The 5,485-nt window shown below is 42.9% G+C and overlaps 1 non-coding gene across 1 annotated transcript; it reads left to right on the top strand.

Annotated features, from left to right (window-relative positions):
* The first annotated feature begins 5,399 nt into the window (after positions 1-5,399).
* On the top strand, positions 5,400-5,485 carry trnar-ucu (transfer RNA arginine (anticodon UCU)). The gene is given in 2 exon segments: positions 5,400-5,436; positions 5,450-5,485. It is a non-coding gene; the product is annotated as a tRNA-Arg (tRNA).

Genomic DNA, 5,485 nt, shown 5'->3' with positions numbered 1-5,485 from the left:
AACAAGTCAGGGAAAACATCCTGCATACTTTCTACTGCTACAAACACTGGCCGAACAGTGTTTGTAGCAGTACCTGCACAGCTACCTGCACTCCAGGTGTGTTTACGGTGCTATACTACAGACTTTCAGACCTAGTGTCCATTACAATGTACATCACATGTTTGAGCTTTTTTGTACTGCATATATCATCACTGGCTTCTGATTGGTGGTTAGTGGACTCTGAAGGATGCTAAAGGACCAATCAGAAGGCAGTATTGCCTTACTAGTTGACATTTGAACAAGTAACACCACACTGAGTTCCAGCATGGCAGCACACGCCTCAGCCACCCAAGTAAAGAACACCTTTAACAGTTTTATATGTATATCTAGACATTTATTAACTCATTTGCTTGATTTAACATGATATTTAAACATGATATTTGTTAGTTCAAGTGTTATAGTTCCAAAATAAGTTTTTACACAAGATTTTTCGAAAAATCGTTGTCCATTACAATGGACGTTTGGTCCAAAGAGATGAAATCTAAGTAAATCTGGTAAATCGAGTATTGTTAAAAACTGCTATCACATTCAAAACAGTGTATTAGCACAATACAGAAAGTTAATATTTGTTCAAAAATATTTCACACTTAGGATGTACAGCTTTAGATATCCTGGAACTTCTGGCAAAAGGAAATCTGTCAGAAATAGAGAGTTTGAATAGTGATGACGAGGCCGAAGATACAACCAGGCTTCATACAGTTGGTGAGTGTAGAGTTGTAAATGTAAGGGAGGAGTCAATCTAATTTAGTAAAACATTTAAAACATATGAGAGGTATCCAATAATTTTAAAATCCTGATTACTTTTTGTTAATATACCTGTTTTTTTACTTGTTTATCCAGTATTCATGTAAATAAACTAAATGATAAAGGGAGAGAGAAAGAAAGAGTGGGAGAGACAGAAATCCTTTTCACCATCATTATCACTATTAGTAGTAGTAGTATTGCTATTATTGTTACATTATTATTTATTTCTTAGCAGACGCCCTTATCCAGGACGACTTACAATTGTTACAAGATATCACATTATTTTTACATACAATTACCCATTTATACAGTTGGGTTTTTACTGGAGCAATCTAGGTAAAGTACCTTGCTCAAGGGTACAGCAGCAGTGTCCCCCACCTGGGATTGAACCCACAACCCTTTGGTCAAGAGTCCAGAGAGCCCTAACCACTACTCCACACTGCTGCCCACATTGCCATAACCTTGTTATTATAACTGTTATTACTACTACTCTTGTTATTACATCATCTCTGATTTGGCAATATAAGTTTAATGTTGCCATTCCAATAATGCCATTTGAATTTGAGAGAGAGAGAGAGAGAGAGAGAGAGAGAGAGAGAGAGAGAGAGAGAGAGAGATACATAGATAGATAGATAGATAGATAGATAGATAGATAGATAGATAGATATTTTTACTACTGATTTTAGGGGAAGACAGAGATGAGATACCATGGGTGCAAGAAGAGGTTGAGATTGAGGCAGTGGCAGTGGAGGGTCAGGATGAGAGTGAGGGAGAGGGACAACTTGATGCACCCAGTGATCCAGTAGAGCACCCAACAACATCTTTCGAACCCAAGGATGACTTATATGCCAGCATTACCAACAAGACAGAAATCAAGTGGCGTCATTATCCATTCAGCCCTGTCAGTAGTGCCTGGGAAAGTCCATCCTCCCATACCAGTGCTTCTCTCTCAAACCGCATGAGTATTTCAACAAGTATGTGCCGGATGAGATGTTTGAGCTGATGGCAGAAATGACAAACTTGTATGCAGAGCAGAATGCAACAAGAGGGTTCAAATATGCATCAGTGCAAGAAATCCAAGCCTTAGTTGGCCTACATTTGGTGATGGGGGTACTGAATTTTCCTCGAATGTACTGGGACTCCAGTATGAATATCTGCCTTTTCAAGGATACCCTGCCGTGTTACAGATTTTTCCAGCTTCGCTCAAATTTGCATGTGGTCAATAACCATGAGAGGCCAGCTGGAAACAAAGATGTCTTCTTCAAGGTGCGTCCACTCTATGACTGCATTCGGAAGCGCTGTCTGGAGCTTCCACTTGAAGAGGATCTGTGCATAGATGAGCAGATAGTGCCTTTCAAGGGCATGCTTAGTGTAAAGCAGTATATCAAAGGCAAGCCAAACCCATGGGGGGTGAAAAATGTTTTCCTGTGTGGCAAAAGTGGCCTTGCCTATGACTTCCTGCTCTACCAAGGTGCCACAACTGAGCTCTCGGAGCAGAGCAAGAAAAGAATGGGACATGGAGCTGCAGTGGTTCTACACCTCAGTCAAAGAATCAGTGATCCAAACCACAAGCTCTTCTTTGACAATTACTTCACCACATATAATGTGATAGAAGTGCTGACAGACAAGCGGATCCATGCAGCAGGAACAGCAAGAATCTGTCGCTTTGCCAATCCACCTCTCAAGTCAGACAAGGAGATGTCCAAGAAGGAAAGAGGTAATCATGATCAGGTGACTAGTCGCGATGGGAAACTTGTGCTGGTCAAGTGGTTTGACAACCGCTCTGTCCTGCTGGAGGATGAAGTTGAGAGGTGGGACAAGAAAGAGAAACGATACATGAAGATCAAGTTACCTGAAATTGTGAAGAAGTATAATGAGGCCATGGGTTGGGTTGACAAACTGGACCAGCCTATCAGCCTCTACCACACAGAAATAAAGTCCCGGAAATGGACGCTACGGATGATCACTCATGGCTTTGATGTGGCAGTGATAAACAGCTGGCTGGAGTACAGAAGAGATGCCCAACACTCTGCAATCCCCAACAAAGAAGTGTTGGACCTTCTGCACTTCAGGATGAATGTGGCAGAGTGTCTTGTGCAAATGGGCAAGCCACAGGCTCTGAAGAAAAGAGGGTGGCCAAGCATCCCATCCACACTAACTCCACTAGAAGAGCCACCACTGAAACAAGGAACCATTGAGAGAAGGCCCCTACCTGAAGTTCAAAAAGGCATGGTTGACCACATGCCAAACTTTGATGACAACCTGGTAACCTGGCGTGGAGCAACCTCCACACCTCACCCACTCTTAACTGGAGTCCCCCAAGGGTCAGTCTTGGGTCCTCTCCTGTTCTCTCTCCTCACCCGCTCTCTGGGCCCCCTCATCGCATCCTATGGTTTCTCATACCATTTCTATGCTGATGATGCTCAGATTTTCCTCTCCTTCCCCCCCTCTGACTCCACCATCTCCTCCCGTATCTCTACCTGTCTGTCTGCTATTTCCTCCTGGATGCACTCGCATCACCTCAAACTCAACCTCTCTAAATCTGACCTCCTTTTCTTTCCCTCCTCCTCCCCCTCCTCTGATCTCTCTATCTCTGTTCCTCTGGAATCTACCACACTCTCTCCCTCTTCCTCCGCTAAGAACCTTGGAGTCACCCTGGACCCCTGCCTCTCTTATTCCCAGCACATCTCCACTATGGCACGCACTTGCCGATTCTTCCTGAGCAACATCCGAAGAATCCGACCCTTCCTCACCAACTATGCTACCCAGCTCCTGGTCCAGGCCCTGGTACTCTCCCGCCTAGACTACTGCAACTCCCTCCTGGCTGGCCTCCCTGCGTCCGCCACCCGTCCGCTCCAGCTCATCCAGAACTCTGCTGCCCGCCTGGTGTTCTCTCTGCCTCGCTTCGCCCACGCTACTCCACTACTCTGCTCGCTCCACTGGCTCCCGATCACTGCTCGCATCCAGTTCAAGACTCTTGTACTAGCCTACAGATGCCTTGACCAGACTGCACCCAGCTACCTTCAGACCCTCATCTCTCCCTACACCCCCACTCGACCTCTCCGCTCTGCCTGCACTAGAAGACTGGCTCTACCTCCGCTACGCTCCCCTGCCTCCCGAGCCCGCTCCTTCTCCACCCTTGCTCCGCAGTGGTGGAACGACCTTCCTACAGATGTCAGGACTGCCCAGTCCCTGACCACATTCCGGCGCCTCCTTAAGACTCACCTCTTCAAACAGCACCTGTAGAACTCCTCTGTTTTATCCTGGGACACTATCACCCTTCATTTAAATGTGCTTTATTTTGCTCTTATCTGCCCCCAATTTTACTGCATTTAATCCTGTACTTCAGAATACTGTAATCTGCCAAGTGTTTAACCTGTAGTATTTTGTACTTAATCATATCCTGATGTAACTATCACTATTTAATCATATCCTGATGTAACTATCACTATTATCTGCTGTATTATTGAATTGTGGTTTGTCACACTTGAACAAAAATTATTGTATTTCTTGCTCTTATTGTATTACTTGTATTGTAACACTTGAATGTATTTGTATTTGCTTGCGATTGTAAGTCGCCCTGGATAAGGGCGTCTGCTAAGAAATAAATAATAAGAAGAAGAAGAAGAAAGAAGCTACAAGGTGCAAGCAGCCATTCTGTACTGGCAAAACCCATGTCTTCTGCGATAAATGCAAAGTGCACCTGTGTTTTGAGCCACATAGAAATTGTTTCAAGGCCTCTCACCGCAAGTAAAAATTCTAGACCGAGGGCCTATGATAGTATCTTTGTTTTTCTAATAGCATTATTTTGTGTATTTTTTATTATGTTTTAATTCCAGGAAATGTTCTAAGATGTTCTGAGATGTGTTTTCAACATGTGAATAAGAAAAAGTACACATATCCCTGACATTGACGTTTTTCTGATTTGCCTGCTGTTTAGTCCCAATGTCCATTGGAGTGTACAACAAAAAAAAACAATAAAAGATTTGTGCTAAAATCTAAATTTTGTTTGAGTCTCATTTCTAGTTGCAATAAGACTAGGAAAAAAGATTTAAAATATTTTTCTTATGATTGAAAATAAATTTTGGATTGAAAGGGTTTTAAAAGCTCAGCAAAACCCAATGTGAAATTGGGAAATTTTACACTGTAGTAGATACAGTAGTTGGCAATAATACTACCTGTCCTACACTACATTCAATTAGACTGCAGGTCATTATACTGTAGCAACACCTTGTGGCAACTTGTATTACTGACTATGTTGTGCTTTAGTTATTATTTATTTCTTAGCAGACACCCTTATCCAGGGCAACTTACAATATATCACATTATTTTTACATACAATCACACATTTATATAGTTGGGTTTCTACTGGAGCAATTTAGGTAAAGTACTTTGCTTAAGGGTAGAGTAGCAGTGTCCCCCACCTGGGATTAAACCCACAAGCCTCCGATCAAGAGTCCAGAGCCCAACACTACTGCACTAGTTGATAGTTTATCACAAGTTTGTTAGCTATAGGTTGTATTATTACATTTATATATGGTTTACATTCTGGTTATTGAATAATTGTATTATTTTCATGTAGGTACTGCATTACATTGTTGTACCGGCCAACAGGTGGCTCCGTGGCGCAATGGATAGCGCATTGGACTTCTAGAGGTTTGGAGTGATTCAAAGGTTCCGGGTTCGAGTCCCGGCGGAGTCG

The sequence above is a fragment of the Acipenser ruthenus genome, chromosome 10 (genome assembly GCF_902713425.1).
Source record: "Acipenser ruthenus chromosome 10, fAciRut3.2 maternal haplotype, whole genome shotgun sequence".
NCBI lineage: Eukaryota > Metazoa > Chordata > Actinopteri > Acipenseriformes > Acipenseridae > Acipenser > Acipenser ruthenus.
This window is presented reverse-complemented; position numbering and strand designations above follow the sequence as displayed.